This window comes from Chinchilla lanigera, unplaced genomic scaffold (assembly GCF_000276665.1).
Source record: "Chinchilla lanigera isolate Chin_1 unplaced genomic scaffold, ChiLan1.0 scaffold00006, whole genome shotgun sequence".
Classification (NCBI taxonomy): domain Eukaryota; kingdom Metazoa; phylum Chordata; class Mammalia; order Rodentia; family Chinchillidae; genus Chinchilla; species Chinchilla lanigera.
This window is the reverse complement of record NW_004955407.1, coordinates 15,853,010-15,874,516: the sequence shown is the minus strand read 5'-3', so window position 1 is coordinate 15,874,516 and position 21,507 is coordinate 15,853,010. Positions and strand designations below refer to the sequence as shown.

The window sequence follows — 21,507 nt, the reverse complement described above, 5'->3', positions numbered from 1 at the left end:
TTGAAAGTAGAGTGAGAGCTACATTCTGGAGATGTTTTGTTGATTCTCCAAATAAACAGTAGTTTTTGCTCTAATCTATGATCCAGGAAGCTGACTTATATGAAACACGAGGTGTTTCGCTGGCTTCTTTTTTTCTAGTACTTATAAGATTTCATTTACTTACGCTAAATTTACTTTTATCTGATATGTACATCCATAAAATTGTACATGTTTATGATCTAACATGATATGACTATACATATGTACATTTCTTAGTGTTTAAATCAGATGAATACCTCTACCTGCTCAAATAATTATAATTTCCTGATGGTAAAATCTTTTTAAATACTTTTTTCTGCTTTACTAAATTATATAATTCATTATTGTATCTATAGCCATCCTACCACACAATAGCATACTGTAATTGTTTGCTCCTATTTAACTATAATTAATCAAGTCATTAATCAGTCTCTCCTCATCATTCCACACACAACCTCTGGTAACACTGTTCTACTCTCAACTTCCATGGGAATAACTTTTTAGATTCCACATATGAATGAGATGATACTTGTTCTGTGCCTACCATATTGCATGTAATATAATATCCAGTTCCATCCATTTTGTAGAGAGTATAGGATTCTAATTTTATGGAGAAATTGTTTTCCACTGTGTATTTGGAATATGTTTTCTTCATTCATCAGTTGATGAATATATATTATTTATATTTCTTGGCTATTATGAAAAGTTCTAAAGTGAATATCAAAGTGCAAATGTCTCTTTGCCATTCTGATTTAGTTTGCATTTATTATATATCTAAAAAAATATAATAATATATAATACAATATATAATAAAATAGATATGATAATATATAAAAATATATATGAATATAAAATAAAGACATTAATATTAATTAACAGTATATATTATATAATGTATAAATTACAGAATGCATAAAATATTATATTTCAATAAAAGGAAAAAAATATATATCCAGTGGTGAGATTGCTGGATCATATGTCAGTTCTATTTTTAAAGTCTTGCGGCATTTTAAAACTGTATTCTATACTGGCTGCATTAACTTACATCATTTTACTCCATATCCTTGTCAGTTCTTATTATAAATTGTCTTTTCAATAATTGTCATTTTTATTGGAGTAAACTGATACCTCATAGTGTTTTTTCCTAATGATTAATGATGTTGAGCACCTTGATAAATTTTTTGCCACTTGTACATATCCTTTAGATAAAAGTTTATTTAGATCTAGTGCCTATTATAAAATTTATCTACATTCTTTTTAGCAACTTTGCAGTTCTTTATATATTATAGCTATCAATTCCTTGCTACATGTACAGTTTGCAAATATTTTTCCTGATGCTATTTTCTATGTCTAGATTTTTGTGGTATTTTTGATATTTATTTTTGTCTAGTAGTATCAAATCTATTAAATATTTTAACATTATAAGTTTTGACTCATTATAACTATAGTGTTTCCATGTGTTTTAAAACCTATCTTTGCAATTAACACATTATCCTGGAATTATTTAATTATAAATTACATAACAATTTCCAATAAATCTTTACTGAGATGTTATTATGTGTTATGATGGAAACCACTATGAAGCAGACCTGAGCAGGACCTAAATTAATAAATTGGTTTTTCATGTTCACTTATGAATCTGTCCAAGGCCTAGACTCCTTATCTGGAAATGACAGACTCATAGTAAGCAAATCTCTGTGAGTCACTAATCCTTACTAAAACTTGTAATGGTGGATGAAGCCAGAAAGCCTCAGAGGATAAGACAAGATCACAGCCAAGGACACCTGGATCAGATCCCAACTGGATAAAGACTATAGCCTCAGGCATCTCATTCTTGAGTGGATTAATTTAATACCTTATTTAGAGAAGTGCTTGAGTGGCTCTGCCCTTCTTGAGTGGATTAATTTAATACCTTACTTGGAGAAGTTCTTGAATGGTTCTGCACTTCTTGAGTATTCTCCTCCCTTCTTCTGATAACCAAATAAATATGGGCAACCCAGAGAAGGTCTTGGTTTTAGCCCTAAGATAATCTTGAATTCCGTGAGAGAGCTTTGATCTTCCTGGAGTTCTGAAATCATTCCATTTGCCTCTTTTTATTTAGCCTTTTCCATACATTTATTCAGGAGATTGCAGACCTGATCAACCCACAATAACTAAAGGATATTATTAATCTGATAGTGTTATTCAAAAAGTTTCAGAAGAAATAAGGAATTTATGAGTCAAAAATGTTGAACAATTTTTCTTTGCATTGCACCTCACTGTGGATGAACTATATTATGAGATATTCTCCAAATTTCTTTCTCAAGAGACCCAGAAGTTCATGAAACCCTTATAGATTTCTTTCAGAGCACAATTAGATACTTTGATCTTCAGGATCACACTTACTTGAATTCATAAAGCAGTTTAACAGTTTTGAATTTTTAAATTTTGTATTTCCACAAAGTGTAGTGGCTCAAACCTGTAACCCTCACACTCAGGAGGACTAGCTGTAGGCTTGTATTAGTTTGAGGCCAGCCTGAGCTGTTTAAAGAAATTCAAGGCCAGTCTACACTGCATAGTGAGACCTTGTCTCAAAAAACAACAAGAAAAACAGCAAAATAAAAAAACAAAACAAAACAAATAAATGTTTATTTATTTTGTGAAATGATTGTAAATACATTGTTGTAAAACTGGATAAATGATGTGAAAATAAATAATAATAGTAAATAATAAATAATGATGGGTCCTATCCATCAGGTTATTTTCACTTTTAAATAATTTGATTATGTCATTAATAAAACTACACTAAGTGTATCTTCAAAGGATATCATCATTCTTAATGAAACTGATATGCATACGGAAAAGACTGTCCTTAATCAACTGTAATATATTACATTTGGGGAACAAAATATTGTAGTAATTCAGAGTAAGTTTTTCTTACATTATAAAACAGTGATATTTTATATTTAGACACAATGAATTTTGCTATTTTCAAGCAGATTTTTGACAAAGATGAATTTAGCAATGTCCCCATTTCAATGTACATCTGTTTGTCATGATGAATAGTGATAAAAGAGACACTAGCTCATGAGTTGTAGAAAACATATTATTTCATTGGTTTGTGCTTTTATTCATGCAGTTCAGGTCATTCATATTTTATTTTTATATTTATTAATATAAATATATTTTAAAGTGTATTATATCATATTTTCTTACTATTTATCACCATGAAATACTATTTTATTATAATATTTGTATAATAAATATTTATTACTTTAATAAAAATAACAAAGTCCATATGACTTATAGTATAAAACCTCCTAATGCTCACTTGTAACATGTATCTGTAAATATATTTATTTATTTTTATTTTTATCTTTATTTTTTTATTTATTTATTTTTTGGTTTTTCTCCGGTACCAGGAATCAAACTCACAACCTTGCCAGGCAGGCGCTGTGCCCCTGAGCTAAATCCCCAGCCCCCATATTTATTTAAATCATGTGGTAAAATATACTTTATCAACCACTTTTTTTATGTATTACATTAAAATTGAGAATTTTAAAAAGTATGAATGTGATTAGAAAAATTACTTCATTTTTCTTTTGCTTGAGATAATTCTTCAGTTTTTTAAACTTTTTATAATATGAGGTTGAAACCTTTGTCACAGTATTAGCCTACTGCATTTTGATTAGTTTAGAAAAAAATTAGCTCTGTGCATATTCTCTCCCATTCAGAGATGTTAGACTGAGAGATTAGATGAAATATGCTGGTGAGGCTGTGGGGAAAAAGGAACCCTTCTCTGTTGGTGAGAGTGTACACTGGTGCAACCACTGTGGAAATCAGTGTGGAGATTCCTCAAAACACTAATATTGGAGGTCCCATTTGACTCAGCTATTCCCCTTCTGGGTATCTTCGCAGAAGAATTAAAAACATTTTACCAGAGCTATATATGTGCACCTGGGTTTATAGCAACACAATTTTTAATAGGTAAATCTTGGAAACAACCCAAATATTGATCAACTAAGGAACAGATAAAAAAAGATGCTTTTTTTTTTTTTTTATGCAGTGTGATTTTTTTATGCAATGCAGTACTACTCAGCCATAAAGATGGATAAACTGGAGACTTTGATAGGTAAATGGTTGCACTCAGGACCATAATTGCAAGTGAAATAAACCAAATGCATATGGGAAAACATTGTATTATCTCCCTAGTGTGAAAGTTGAAAGAGTAAATAAGATCCAAAATGTGCAATAGATACTGTAAAATGGGAAGAAACTTTAAAAGGAAAAAACTGAGATAGGGGAATGGAAAAAAAATACATACATGTATCCATATATATATGATACTATATATAATGTGTATACATATATGATAATTAAGATCATTATACTACTTTCCCCTAGTTCACTGAGGTTCTTTTTTTTTTTTTTTTTTTTTTTTTTTTTTTCAATTAAATGCCTATATCTTGTACTCTGAGTAATTGGTTTTTCTCCGGTACCAGGAACCGAACTCACAACGTTGCGCTTGCCAGGCAGGCGCTTTGCCGCTGAGCTAAATCCCCAGCCCTCCCCTAGTTCACTGAAAAGAAAGGTGTTAATATTGTTTGCACAATTAAATGCCTATATCTTGTACTCTGAGTAATTAATTTAAAGATAACAATACACAATGTATTAACCACTGTTACCTTCCTATTATCTTGTTTTGAAATTTTATTTGATTTTTTTCTCTTTAAAATAAAAAATAATGCAAAACAAGAAATATGAGTAGGGAAATATACTTTGTCACCATGCAAGAAAATAAATGGATGCATTTCTTAGGGTGATTATAGGTAAATAGAATTATATATTAATTACTTAAAATAGACAAATAAATTAATTTTGTTACATTTTAATGGGAACAGTTACTTAAGTATCCCAACTCTCAAAACTGCAACAATATAAAACTAAATCTAGTGTGGTGGCCCATGCCTATAATTCCAGCATTTGGGAGGCTGAGGCCAGAGGATCCTTGTGAGTCTGAGACCCCTCTGGGCTACAAAGTGAGCTGAAGCCCAGCCTGAACTGCACAGGGAGATAGTGCCTCAAAAAAAAAAAAAAAAAAAAAATAAAAAACAAAAAAAAAACAAAAAACATAAGACTAGATAATAATATTGTGGTGCACCATGAAGTAAAATTACTTTACATGAAGTAAAATTATTTCAGTGCAGAGGTAGATTTTTACTACTTCTTGAAAGCTCATTGTGTCCCATATAGAAAGAACTTCCCACTGACATCCTGAAGTCACTTAGTTTAGTCTGTGTCTTTTACAAGTAGCACTTACCTGATGAAATGACTACACTATATTGAAGGACAAAGCTGGTCTAATTTAGCAACTTTTATTAGTATTTCACTGGCTGATATAAGCTCACAATTTCTCTTTTTGATGATTTAAAATAAGGAGATTGATTTTTCCCAAAAGATTTTGAATTGTGGCTTATACATTAGTTTCCTCTTTTTATTTAGAGAGTTATGTATAGTCATCCAGTCACTAAAATTTTGAACCAATATTCAATTGACCGACTCATTTTAAATATGGATAAATTAACTCTGTAAATCCTTTTCTGTTTTTTAGCTATGTTATGTAAGTTTGTGCACATGGCCTGTTTCTCTGCTTTAATTTAAAGATGAGACTTTCCAAATTATAAAGTTGGAATCAGAGTTAAATAAGAAAATGAATATGAAGATACATGGTTTAGTGTTAGTGCATGAGAAGAATGAATGTCATTGAAAATTAAAGTAATTTTTTTTAAATAATGGAATTATAATAGAGAATACTTTGCTATACTGGTAGATTTTTAGGTGTATTTATTCAGTAAACAGTTATGAAGTTTTACAAAGGACCTGGAAGCATATGACAGTATTATACTAAACACAGAAATCAGGAACCACCCTCTCCTCCCTTCCACCCTTACTTTCAGCAGAAGTCTTTTAATCAATTGCACATTAAAATTATTTGTTCTTTGACTTGACCATTAAATTATCTCAAAGAATTAAAAGCACAGTCTTTATTAATAATGGCCATTATTATTATTACAGCCCAAATATATTATATAATCAACATAATACTCAATAGTATATCTTTAGTTAGCATGGTATGATAGAAATTTACGGTGAATGATTAAAATTTTTTAAAAAATTAGAGTAAGATACACAGCCTTTCCTCTCCCTCAGAACACTCCCCCTCGCTTCAAACATTCTTTCTATCATACTTGCCATTTTCAGAACCTGTTCTGGAAATTCTCTTTCGTTTCCCTAAGAGACATGATAAAATCTGTCAACAATAAAAAGACTCATAAAAATATTAGTGTTTATCATCTTTCACTATATTCACCAGGTCTGGCACCATGTGACTTCTAGATTTTCCTCCGAAGTGAAAATAATACTGAAATGTTAAAATTTTGAGTTTATTCAGTGAGGTACCCCCACCACTGTAACCAGAAGATACTTGCACAAACTTTCGAGATGAATAGAAATAAAAAGTATTGTAATGAAAAACTAGAAACATTAGACTAAGGAAGAAGGTGGAAAAATCTTGCTCTTCCCTCTGAGAAAAGCATACTATATCCATTAAAGTATTTTTCTATGTGAATCTGATAGGTAGAAATAAATGTGCCAGTAGAAAGGACAGGATTATGTTTATCAGTTCATTGACTTAGAAAGAGTAACTGATGTAGCCACTAGTCTTGGATTCTGTCAACTTATGTTCCTCTCTCATTACCTTGAAAAATGGTTTTGGGTCAAAAATATAAAGTCCAGTTTTATTTTATAAGCACTAAGAGTGGATATTCTGAATTTCTTTGGTGATCTGATTAATGACTTTAAATTTCAAAATAAGAAGTTGTTTCTTTCAATTCTGGAGTTTAAAAAAGGTGGAGAGACTTCATCTTGAAAACAGAAAGGAAAACAAAACAAATGAAAAACATTCCATGAGGACAATGTTATAATGAACAGCTAACTTATCAGATAGAATGATAACAGGACAAACAAATACCAAATCCAAATTGCAGAGAAAGAAAAATATTGTCCCCTTTACTGAAATTGTAACCTCTGTAGAACTCATCCCAGATGTAAGAAGAAATATTTTTATGTGACAGTGGTAAGACATAGTCAATAATGGAACTGAAACATGAGAAAGAATATAATAAAGATTGGATTCTAGGCCTTGCTTTGTTCAGTATCACATGTTTTATAATGGGAAATTTATAAATCCTCCAAAAGCATTTACTTCTGTGCATACAAAATAATTGGGTGGAGCCAATGCTAATAGATTTCATATTTGCAATCTGAAAATGGTACATTTATGTGGTTTCAAATTAATGTATTTCACAATGTCCTTTTGTGATACTGTTATTTTCTTCTCCGTGGTGTGGGTTATTCTCCTTACAGTTCTGTGGAAATTGTGTTCCAAATGTAGAAATATGATTATTGTGCTTTGTGAAGATATGTTTTCTCTTCTAAGCTGCTAGACAATGTGCTATTTCCAGAGGAAAGGGCATGTTTTCATTTTCTGGATGATGGAAAATTTGGGATTCTTTTTTAGTCTATCAATCTGCATCTTATTTGAGTAACAAAGTTCATTAACCTTCATATTAAACCTACACTTTCCATAGGTTTCTGCTGAGTACACTAAAATTTCTTAGCATTTGATTGTGTGGCTATAAGTGAAATGCATCTTATTTTTTACTCTTATACAGGAAAGCTGATATAGCATCTCATAATACTACAAAACAGAAACATTAGAACAAATTGTACTTGACAACTTTTTGAAGAATTTTATTTTTAGTTTTTAAATTGTTTTTATCAAGTTTGTCATGATAATACTTGATGAAATTAAAATAAGGAAAACCTTTAAAAATGATGCTAACAGTTGGTTGTTAATTTTAGGAGTTCCATTAAATTCTCTAGAGCACACAGCTATGCTAATTATATTAGTTTGCTAGAACTACCATAAAATTTTTCATAGGCAACATGGCTTAAACAGAAGGTTATTTTTTCACAGTTCTGGAGGCTGGAAAGCCAAGACCATGGTTCTACAAAGATAGTCTTTCTTTAAGAACCATATGGAATGGCCTGTTCCACACGCCTCCTTTCCTGGCTCATGGTTGGCTCGGTTTTACTGCTTGGTCCTCTTGTCCTGTCCCCCCGAGCACATAAACTCTGCTATCTTTCCCTGTATCCACATTCCCTCTTGTATATACATGAATCAATTGAACTAGGATCCGCCTTGATTGTCTAGTTTTCACTTAACCATGTTGAAATCTGATCCTTAGTTTACTTTCTGAAGGAGAGGTGTACAACATAAACATGAGTTTGAGAGAGGAAACACAATCAGCCTATAATATCAACACAAATAAAGATATTTACTAAATTATTCACGTGACCCAAGCAAGATGATCCACCTTGCTTGTGGCAAACCATGCTTTCCTTTCTCTGGTATAGGCCTAAGTGATGTGTTTTAACAGAAGTAGTATTTTAACAAGTTTTAAGAGTTATAGTTGAGTTCTAAATATAGAAGACAATGTGATACTACCTCACATTTAAAATCTCCCTTGCCTTCATTAGAATATTTTTGCTAAAATTGATTGAATACTACAGGAATAGTAAAAACAGTTTTAATTTTTGCAAAAAACTTTACAATAACTTATTTTAAAATATAGTTACAGTTAAAATATATTTTCATATAGGCATTAGTATTATTTTCTTTTATTATATTGATCTCCTGATTAGTTTGATTATGGTTCATAAAAATATACTATTTTCTACATATTGCTAACTTTGGCTGTATTATGTGCACAATCTCAATGGTTACAACTTTGCCTCTATTTTACATTTGTTTATTTCCATGAAAAATTTATAATCCTCAATGTTTCAATTTAAGTATATTCCTTCCCAAATTAGGTACTATGAGAAATCAGTCACACTTTATCCAACTACTAATTTGTTTTCCATTTACACTTATCAAGTAAGCACTTCTTATTGTTTTAAGCAATTAAAATTTCACTCAAAGTTTTGATCAGTTGGAAATGTGTTTTTTCACTTCACACTCCACACTGTTAACTTTAGATCTCTCTATAATGTAGGTTTCAATTCTTGCTCAGCTCACACCTCTCACACTCTCTCTTCTAGAGTAACCATCCCTTACAATGTGCAGTTTGAAACCTCTTTTGTACGTTACACACGCAGATATATAATATGAACAGGTATATCTTATTTGTGATTTTTTGAACATTAAAAATTAAACATTTTCTGATTTATTTTATTCAGCAATTTTTCCTACTAAATTTAATGTTGCACATATTCTTAATGAGACATACTTTAGAAAACATAAATGTGTATTCTAAAATTTTCCCAAAAATAAAAAAAATAAAATAAAATTTTCCACTCTGCCATGCAGGGAGGATAACTAAGGCACAGTCCTTTATAGATTTATGGCTTAATTAATAAGTCAAATAAGCTTAGATTTCTGAGAACACTAATATATGACCCTACATTCTTGTCATGAAGAGAACAAACATGAGTGAATGAAATTAATATTTTCAAGAAGTTAATCCTGTACTTTGAAGACGTTAGAGCTCTATCTTTTGACATTAAGTTAATAAAATCAATTTATCCTGCTATCTGATAGGAAATGACAGATTAATAATTATGTCTCCACTTTTTGCTTCTCTTTACATTGCAAAATATTAATTATGCCTCTAAGAGGTCACAAATGTGTCCATTATAACTGGGCTATTATAGAGGTGGGATTTTAATTAATCCATCATGGGAATTATATACACCATTCCTTCCATGAATGGGCAATTAAATAGCCCTATTAACAAAAAGGTCATGCCTAAAGTTTGTTTGATGGACTCAGAAGACATAATTTCAGAACAGCAAGATAGCTTTGCATTGATAACTTATCTAAAGAATAGAGTTTTTAAAACAAGCCTACATTTCATGTACACATTTTTATGTACAAAAAGTATAGGAGTACTCACTGACGGATTTTTATTCAGTTCCCCGCAGAGTCCCAGTAGCAACAAAAATAATGGTACATTAAATTTTTAACATAAGTGTTTTGAGATGAACAGATTTTCATTTAGCACTACCTTATTCTCCTGCATTTATGTATAGCCTTTATAGTTTTTAGATATAGATTTACCTGCAGTTGAAAAGGAATAGCTAAATAAATTTGATAGAGACCATACCTTCCATATCTGGAATAGAATCATACCTTGGCTAGCCAATATAGTGAAAGAAATATAAACTCACTGGAAAAAATAGAAGTAGAAACACCATTCTCACAATGTTGTATTATTTACATGAGATAATTTAATGTAAAACATAAAGCATTGGCTAGGTCATGGACCCAAGTATCAGTGCCTTCCTACAGCCTTTTCTACTCACCCAAGTGGTAAAAGCAGGCTCACTGAAAAATCAGTGGTCTATTACAAAATTTATATTATACCAAAATAGGAGAATCTACATTTTATTATTTACATTTTACTATTTAGTAATTTTTAGTTCTAAGTAATATCTGTTGTGGTTTGTGTATGGATGTCCTGCAAAGCCTTATATAGGCATTGTGGGGGCTTTTCATAGGTGGCTGGATCTAGAGTCCATGATGCTTGGATTCAGGGTGCGTGATTACTAAGTCAGTCCATTGATTGGTTTGGTGTAGTTCTGCCTAGAATTAAGGGTGTGAGTGCTTCACGCCCCCAGGGCAAGTAGCCTCCATAAAATATAAGCGGCAGAAAGATTGCGCTCTGGCCTGCTTTCTTGCTGTGGACTATTTCTTCTCTATATTGCCCCTCTTCCATGCCACTCTGCCTTGGAGCCAGCCAAGTATAGACTGAAACCTCTGCAAACTGTGAACTACATAAACCTTTCCTCTTTTAACTTTGGGTGATGAATATTTTGTCTTATCAACAAGTAACTAAGACAATATCTTATACTTTATGTGCCAATTAATTAGACCTAAGCTCTCTATGGATCAATTTTTATGAATGCACAATTGATTACTATCACTGAATTTTAACACACGGGTTCATGTCTTTATTACCTGTGTGTGTGTGTATGTGTGTGTGTGTGTGTGTGTGTGTGTGTGTGTTTAGAAAATTTAATTTTGCCTGTCAAATAGATCAGAAAGAAATATAACTTTTACTGCAAAATAATGTTCTAAATTTTAAGGAGTAGAACAATGTAATTTTTTAAACTTGGAAACTCTTAAACTATCTTTTTCTTGGTAACTCTCTCAAAATGAAATGACTGTCAGCAGGATGAGGCACATGCCAGTATATACTGCCAGCTTGGGATAGTTCACATCCCAAGACTTTTTTAGAATTGTCTATATGCCAATCTTGAGAAAAATCTGTTACTTACAGAGTTTTTCTTTGTACAGAAGTAAATTCCGTTGAGATGTTTTGACTTAACTATTAGAGACCAATTGCATTTAAAACCTTGGCCAAGTAACACATCTTCACAAGTAATCTTAGTATCTTTTGGGTTATTTCATATATATATGAAATATATATATGTACAGGTATAAAAGAATATAAGCATGTGCTATAATAACTGCAATAATTAAGATAATATCTAAAATTACAAGTGGAAAACACTTAGATTAATAGGTTCTGTTTTTATGTGTGTGATCCTCATTATATATGTTATATATTTATTCACACTAATGACTTGTTCTGGAGGTTAAAATATGTTCAAGTCAAATAATATTTTATATTACATAGAAGAATCTTGTATTTTTATGTTTTCAGTCACTGTGCACTAAAAAAAGCTTATTTTTATACTCTTTAAATTATCAGAGCTAACACAACTGAATTGCAGAGATTTATGGAATGCATTTAGAAAGTTGTCCATTTTCAGGAGTGATTAGAGGTAGATATTAGTGATAACAATATTTAGAATGCATAATTTCCTTGATGTAATATCTATCTGAAGTATCCTTACTACCCAGAAGTGTTTCTGATATGTAAAAATATTCTATTAACGTGAGTCAAACAATTTTTAAAGATTTTAAAAACCAAAAGATAGACTAAATCTTGAACAAATAACTTCAAATACAAGTTTTATGAGAACTTTCCAAATATGCAAAACTGTACTATAGTTACTGCATTGTTTTAGTGACAATAAGCAAGCCACTCAAGCATGATCAAAGAAGGATTTCATCAGGATGATAGGTACTGGAGTCGTGACATTTGTCTTCTTTTTTTCTGACGTTCCAATTTATGAAAAATTCTCAGCACACTTAAGCCAAAGATTAATGCTGTTAACCCTATGTACCTTAATTGTTCCCATGGGCTTTACTGATGATTCTATATTTACTGGATTATTTAATTGCTGCTTTTTATCTTTAATTTCTGCCAAGTAACACTGTTGCGATGTAACTATCTCACCTCCTATTATATATTTTAGAGTTTTTCAAGTTTTGAAATTTTTATTGTATTGATTAAAGTTTGATTATCCATGTTTTGGTATGAATATATGTGTGCATTTTTATTATTTTAATTTGTACAGCACATTTTAATATAAACACAGGGGAATCATTATTATAACCAAGGAAATCAACATATTCATCACCTATATTTATCATTTCTGTCTATGCTTTTGGTAAGAACATCTCAAATCTTTCTTAGCAAACTTTTAAGATATTTTATGGAATTCTTCACTCTAGTCTGGTGATACACTTTAGGTGTCTAGCCTTACACTACATATCATCAAATTAGTGTATTATTTTACTCATTTCATCCCATTTCCTCCCTCTCCTACTCCTGGTAACTATCGTTCTTCTCTAATTTTAGGTACTCAATTTTTAAAGATTATAGATACACATTAGCGATATTTGTCTTTATATGTCTGCTTCATTATACTTAATATAATATTTTCCAGACTTCATCCACATTGTCATAGTGGCAGAATCTCCTTTCAAAAGATTAAATGATATCCTATTGGATTTGTACACATCACAATTCTTTATCCTCCCACCCACTGATGAAGATATGGGTTGTTTTCATTGTTGGATATGAGACATATGCAACAATGTGTGTGAGAAATTAAGTATTTACTGTATGTGAGATGCTGATTAATTTCTTGTATGTATAAAGCAGATAGATCACTCAGTCATGTGATGTTTCTACTTTGAAAGGCTTTAATTGTGTGTGTGTGTGTGTGTGTGTGTGTGTGTGTGTGTGTTTGGTATTGGAAATTGAACTCAGAGCCTTCCCTCTGACCTACATTCCCAACTTTATTTTAATTTTTACACAGTTGTGTTGCTTTTCCCAGACAAAACTAAAACTCGCAATCCACCTGCCTCAGCCTTTCAGAGTGTGGAAATTACAGAAGCACAGCACCACACCCGACATGTCTTAAAGTTTTTGAAAACATCCATACTGTCTACTATAAGAGGTGTACACATTTATGGTGAAGCAATAGTGTACTAGTTTTGACTTTTCCCACCTGTTTGTCAGCACTTAATATCTCTCTTTTAATAGCAGCCGTCCTAAACAATGTAAGGTGATTTCTCATTAAAATTTTGATTTTGCATTTCCTTGACCTTGAGCACCTTTCCATATCACTGCTGACCTTTTGCATGTCCGCTGTATAAGGGCATCAATTCATAACCTTTGAACATTAAAAATCATTAGTATTTAAGTTCCTTATATTTTGAATATCCGCTCCCTCATGTATATGGGTTGCAGGTATTTTCTCCCAATTAATTAATTTGAATTTAATTTTGATTGCTGTTTATTTAGCTGTGCAAGAGCTTTTTAAATTTGATATAGTCCTTGTTTATTTCTGCTTTCAATGCCTGAGGCTACAGTGTACTATTCCAATATTACTGCTGAAGCCAATATCAAAGTTTTTCTTCTGCATTCCTTCTAGGAGCATTATGGTTTCATATCATAGATTGAGGCATTGCATCCATTTTGAGTTGGTTACTATGTATATGGTTAATATAAAGATTCATAATGTCAGGCAGGGTGGCACATGCCTGTACTCTCAGCACTCAGGAAGCTGAAGCAGGAGGATTGTTGTGAGTTTGAGGCCAGCTTGAACTACATAGTGAAACTTTGTGTCAAAATATAGATACATTTCGCTTTTTTGGTGTGTTGATAACCAGGCGCTCATTGGTATTTTTCATACCACTGCTCCCTTTTTCCTTTGTCCCAGTTTTTGGAAGTAGCTCCTATTCCTCCTTCAAATGTAGACACAAATGATTCTTTCTCAGAAATGACTTTGAGGGGCTCTGCGGTAAGTATAAGTTATTTTTCTCTTCATCCTCCACATACCTTGTATTTTCTTGCTCACATATAATTTCAATCTTAAACTGCATATCCAATGGAATATATAATTTACAAGAATGATAACATTTATCCTACTTGGCATGGTATCCTTGAAGTGTAAAATGATCTCTGACATATAATGGGTCATGAAAAACATTTGAACTTAATGAAAATCGAAGCTCAGGTTTATTTTTCAGTTGTGTGCATTGTGGATACCTAGCATTTTCAAGATGAGGTTGTGCCACCTTACGTTTGCAGTGATGCAGGAGATGGGCCAACAGACTCATGGCCAGAGGAACTGTGGTGTCCCAAAGACTATAAATTGTTTACTTGCATTGCTTAAAGGGAAAAGAATGATGGTCTTTTGAAAGCTGTTTCTTCTAAAGTCTGTCTTACAGTTGTTTGTCAGTAGAAAATTGAGTTTATATTACATTACAAGACTGTAGTATCTTTATTGAATTCACTGTGCAACCTTTAATCAAATAAGTAGGTTCGTTATTTAGTTCCAAGATTGTACACATCTCTTCAGTGGGAATGTCAACTCTGGAAGAAAATATACGTAATAATGTATAGAACCACAGGCCAATTTTAATTTTCATCACCCTCATAGCCTTTAAAAACTTAAAGTCTATTTCCCAGTTGGCTCAGTCAGTAGAGCATGAGACTCTCAAAAACTTAAAGTCTAACTTACATCTAACTTCACATTTTCAGCAAGTAGGTTGTTTCAGAAATTCTAGTTGTCCTCCCCAACTTGAGATTAATCTCAATAATTGCATGTTAATGAAAAAACTCTTTGGCCAAATAGTTTTAATCTTCTAATTGGTTCTACAATCAGTTTTAACAGTACATTAAAAGTTTTAAGTGGAAAATAGCTAAAACATCTGCATGAAATGAAAAACTTTTATTTTTTTCCATGAAACCTCCACGTTTCTTATGGTTTAGGACATGACAAATCTGGTAATTGTATACAATATATGTCATTAGATTTGGAAATTTAAACAAATGATTTTGAAAAATTGTCAGGTAAAAGCATACCCATTGGCTTGTGGGGGAGAAAGACTGGAAGTGAAAATATCATAATGAGCCATCCTGTCAGTCAGAGAACACCCAGCATGATCGGAAAAGTCAGCATAATTATACATGACTCCTTTAAGTGAGAAAATCATCACAAACTTGAAACAAGTGTGAAGAAGCACCATATGGTGATGGTTGCCTGTGGTGTCTGCACAAAACACCCACCTGATTGGTTTAATGCAGTTGTGGGTGTGGATGATATATTTACCTAAGTGGGAAAACCCACTCTGATAGTGTTGCCATCAACCAATGGCTTGTACCCTGGATGGAATAAGAAGGAGAGGAAGGAATCTTGTTTTTTTTTTTTTGGGGTCTTTTTAATTTTCCCCTTGTCCTTGGTTGGCCTTTTCCGGGTTTTTGGGGCTGTTTTTTTGCCTTGCGGTTGGAACCTTTCCCTGTAGCTTCCCAATACAGTGGGACTTTGCAGTGAGTTCCAGTTTTTCCCTTTTTGCTTGGTTCTTCCCGTTTTCCGGGCTTCGGCCGGTCCTTTGTATTCTTCTACACCTGTCTGCTGGCAGCCATTGTAACCCTACCTTGTAAAATATGCATATAAAATCTGTTACTCTAATGAATTTTAACTTATACCCACACTTAAAAATCTGAGGTCCAAACCCTTCCTCTTTTGCTGGTTAAAAAACCAGACAAGCAATTAATTTTTCATTACCTTCTTGATCAGTTAGGAATGAATGATTGAAGCAATCCTAGTTTGTCAAACGTTACATAACATGCTGAAATTTTGTGATAGCAAGTAATTTTTTCCAGTAGTAGAATTGAAGATGGGGACTTCTAATACGTCAGTGTATACATTACATTGACATATTAAAACATTTTTCTAAACTTCATAGATCCTTTCCAGGTATACTATTCATAAAAGGGGATGAAAATATTAGAAAATATAGCCTCTTCCTTTAATGTTAAAATAGTATATAATTGAAGAGTCCTACTTATCTAGCATACATAATTGAAGATAGCAATCTTGAAATAAATATTTCTAGGTTTTGTTTATTTTGGTTTAATATCAAGACTTATTGCAAAGCAAATCAAAATAAATATCTGTTCTGCAAATAGAAAATGTATCTTTCTGACCCAGTTTTAAATGATTAACATTCTTTGAAGATAGGAAAAATGGTATTTAGTGAACTATGTGATTTTTTACCCTGACTATTGTGGGTCCAATAAGTGCTTGTTGAATAAATGTTTATCATAAGAAATAAGGTATTTTAGAAGTAAACCATGCTAAGACACTTAGGCACTAGTAAGAGTTTTCAAATATTCATAGAAATGATCAATACAATGAAAATATGGTAATTACCATAGAAATGCTGTACTGGTTTCTCTGACAGTTCAGAAAGTATTCAGAGTTGAGTATGGGGTCCTGGAAATTATTTTTTGGCTGTTGGACAGGACCTTGTTTCATTCAGGGAAGCAAGAGGCAATGGTGGTGAGCCGGAGATGTTTCACTTCATGAAGCCAAGAGTAATGACAAAAAGGGAAATTATAGGAAATTGAACAGTATTTTTCTATTGGGAAAAAAAGGTATTTGTGCTGCCAGTTTGATATGGTTCTCTTTTATTCTTAAGACACAAAATACTTAGTAGTTACATTAGGGATTTTCTGGACAAAAACTTGGATTTCAAAGACACTTAGGACCTGTCATATTTTTCTTGAAATCAAATAATTTACATCACTGGTTCTTAAAAATGTGACCTTGGATCAATAGTATCAGTGTCACAACGAAACATAAAACCATGGGCTCTTCCTCAGATCTAATGAACCCCACGTTCGGGAGATAGATGCAAGCATCTGCTTTGCTACATGTGCTCTTGGCAATCCTGTTGGACTCTGGAGTTGGAGCTTCACTGCTATAAAGAGTTTAGGTATGTCAAAGGTGGTTTAGTGTGTAGAACAGTTAAGCTGTAAGTGTGGTTCCTCAGAACTTCATCTTATTCATCTCACCAAAAGTACAGTATCGTGACAAAAGAAAGGAAGACAAATACTAGGATATAGTCTTATATATAAAATAAGGCCCATGGAATGATCTCTTGTTAAGACTTCTAATTGGAAGCCACTTAACTCACTGTTATAAAAATAATAATTTACTAAGTAAGAAAACAGTGTAGGAATAAGGTAAGCAATACAGTGGAACATAATTACAAACAAGCAAAACTATTACCAAAACACCCTTTACATAGGCAAAATATAGCAGGATGGGTCAAACATGCTAGAAAGACTATGCGGAAAATAAGTAAAATTTGTTCTCTAACAGTAGAAATTATGAAAATGGAAGTAAATATACAATTTGATGTACAACTTATACAATATTCTTTCATGATCATCTATGTTCATTAACAGGCAAATAATTCAGTAGCAATTTGATAGGCTCAGTTTGGGCAAAGTTATCAAGAACTTTAATAACATGTCACTAAGACAAAATAATGTGTAAAGACTGCATTTGGAGGAAATAGAAATAAAACCAAGGATTGATAGCAGATTTATTTCCTTGCTTTGATTATATATTCCTGATATAATGAATTCATATATGGAGAGAGAAGAGAGAAGAAAGAAAGGAGCAAGGAGTGCCACTGGGGGAACCCAGGAAAGACAGAACAACCCATCGCATCTCAGTCACAGTACCAAGTATTTTACACTCACCATGTCACTGAACACACCTACACTTCCCATAGTCAAGAGCAATTATATCATATCCACATGATGCCCTAATATACAGATATAAAAGCATAAAATCTAAGAAACACGACACCAAATTGTGCATAGAACTCTCAACTTTATATATATACAAGATATCAATGATTTAATACATAGAATTGCATTATAAATAGAACTATCAAATTATAAATAGAATCATTAAAATGAATATATATATATATATGGAAAAAGATTAAACATGAATTGAGCAAGTCAATAAAGATGACCATGTCTCTTTTAAAGAGAAAAGAGCAAAAACAAAATCAAAAAAACAACATAAAAATAATAAAAATGATAAAAAATTTCAAAGCAAGGTGATAGGAAATTAACAGTGGTTTTTACATTACATATTGTTATCTTCAACATGGTTACTCAGATAACCAGGTATAGGCATGTCAGTTTATTGAAAGGGAACAGTTAATGCTTAAATTTTTTTTCTTGCCCAATTTTGCATGCTTATATCTGGTAATCTGAACAACTACTTTGAAGGCAACTGTATGCAATATAACAAGCACTGTTGAATTCCTACTATCTTGTTTAGTGAAGTTCTATATCATTTCTAGTGTTTTTATTACTTTTACTGTCTTTAATTGTTTGATCAATCTTTCATTCTTACATCTGGTAATTTGAGCAACTTTGTTGAAGCCAGCAATATGTAATATAACAGCCATTGTTAATTCCTCTCATCGTGTTTTCAAATCCTGTGTGGTTTTTATTGTTTTTGTTTTTGTCTTCATTGTTGGTATTGCTTTTTTCTCTTTAAAATAAAAATTAAAAAAAGATGATCATGTCAGACTGTTTTGAACACATAATAAAATTATCATTTTTATAATTATCATTATAATTGCATTTAGCATAGTGTTCACTGAGGCAGTCTCTTCTTTTGTCATTTGTTTGAAACAAGGTCTCAATATGCAGTTCAGGCTGGCCTTGAGCTCACTTTATAACCCAGGTTGGTCTTGAACTCCCAGTGATCCTCCTGCCTCAGCCTCCTGAGTGCTGGGATTACAGGCGTGTGCCACCATGCCCAGTTCTAGGGCAGTCTTTAAAGGTGGACACCAGATTAAGTACTGGAGAACCTCTCAGAACCTATTTTTTCACCTATAAGATGGTAACAAAAAGTGTTTATCTCACATGAGGACTAGGCAAAATAAACTACAGAGAGTAAAATTTAGTTATGAACCCAGTGCTGTCATTACTCAATAAATACTGTATGTGATAAAATTATCTAACCTTCAGAAAAATATAAAAATTATGTTAATTAAAGTTAATGACCATTAGCATATTTGAGTCTAAAGATGTTTACAATATAATGATACATTCCTTTTAAAAATTGTTATGCAGTCCTGGAGATTGAACCCAGGATCTTCACATCGAGCTATATCCCCAGCCCTCTTTTAAATTGTAAAATTTGCAACAGGTTTTGATAAGTTTCCCAAACTAGGTTCAAACTTAAACTTTCCATCCTCAGCTTCGCAGAGTGCTGGAACTACAGAGAGGTACCACCATGCTCTTCTTATAATGATAAATTCTTTAATAAAATTTAATAAACAACGTGGGTTATAGCTCAGTGATAGAGTGGTTTCCTAGCATGTGCAAAACCCTGCATTCAAACCCAAGCAGCAAAACAAACAAAAACAAAAAATAATAAGTAACAATGAGAAGGAAAGATAATATTTTACGTCCGCAATATGAGTAATAATGGAAGGCTACATGTAAAAGAACTAAATGAATGTCCAATTTGTGAGAGTGAGAGAGATCCAGAGGAATGTGGACTTGCATTTTCTGATATTTGGGAAAGTTTCATGCAAGTCTTGTGCATTGATAATGAAAATGACAAAACCATTTCTGTAAAGTGAATTCACCAAGTAAAAAGGAAGGCCGAATTGTTTCTCTCTTCTGCCATAAAGTGCTTTGTGGCTGATGTTATCCCAGTAGAGGGCACTTGGAGCAATGATTCTACCAAAACTATTAAGTTACTACGGATGGAATAGTACTGCTGTATAAAGATTACTGACATCTTAAAAGGGGAAATGATTACCTATGCTGTAGATGCTATGAGGCAAAGTTCAGGAGGATTTTTAGACCAAGAGCTTGTAGACATGGGATATAGTTTGAAAGCTAAAGGGCAAAATTTTAAGAAACAATGTATAGATCAGAATGATCCTGCAGATGTTGGAATGAGACAGCTGAAAATGAAATTGTACACAGGGATTGACCCTGAGAGCCCTACTCTGCAGTTGGACAACTATGTCTTGGCTGGGAGATATGGAGATACTCTTGGAACCCGTGTTATATTTGAAGAAAATGTTGAACATGCAGATTCAGAAGGCAATAATAAAGCAGTGATGAAATATAAATGCTATATAATGAAGAAACAGCATGACCAGAACTCTTCTGATGGAAAAGAAAGAGAAGAAAGCATAGGCGGGGTGGAATGGCTGCAGATGAAGGGTAATTATTTCTCCTGTACACCCAACAGCATCTGTAGCTTTCTACATGAAGATGAAGATGAAGTTGTAACTCCAGCCTCAGAAAAACCTTTGGAAGTATAAAAGCAAGTATCTAGAGTGAAGGACAATTTAAACAACGTCTGTGAGGCAGAGAAACCATGGGAAACAGAGGGTTTTGTTCCTCCTACTGACATCTCTTCTGAGACAGAAGGTCCTGTTCTTATGGAAACTCAAGAGAGTGCCTTAGAATTCACCAAGAGATTAAATCTTCCTCATAATGAAGAGTTAGAGGTCTGCACAAAAAGGCATTTTCACATAAAATAGTTTGCTGAAAAAACTTATCAAAAACTTATCAATAATTAGTCAAGGTACTGAAAATATCACAGAAAATTTCATTTTACAAATCACAATGTATCCTAGATATACCATATAATAATTTATGTATGAATTTTTCAAAACAATTTTAAAATTTTACTGCAGTAGCAATTTTGCTAAATATTATGGAAATAAGATTTTAATTCTTTGCATCTAATTTCATAAGTGCTTTCTTAATAACTGTAATATCTTTTGTATCTTTGTATTATTCAATAAATATATCTGAGAATCTAAAATATGTACATATTTTTGTTTTTAGTATATCTGTACTATTTGCATATATTCAAAGGCAGTAGGAAAGTTTATTCAACTCATGTAAAATATACTGTTAGTTTTTTTGTTTTGCTGTGATGAAATACCTGAGTTACACAACTTTAAGGAGGAAAGGTTTACTTCGACTTATGGCTTCAAAAGTTTCATTCCATGAACACTTGGCTTCATTGTCCCTAGGCAATGGTGAAGTAGAACATCAAATCAGGGAACAAGAGATTGAATAAACTAGCTCAACTCATTGTGGACAGCAAGCACATGGAAGAAGGGAGGGAGGGAAAGAAAGACAGAGAGAGACTAAAGAGAGACAAAAA

General features: G+C 32.3%; 1 pseudogene; it reads left to right on the top strand.

Annotated features, from left to right (window-relative positions):
* The first annotated feature begins 20,128 nt into the window (after window positions 1-20,128).
* Window positions 20,129-20,872, top strand: LOC102025762 (annotated as a pseudogene).
* The last annotated feature ends 635 nt before the right edge of the window (window positions 20,873-21,507 follow it).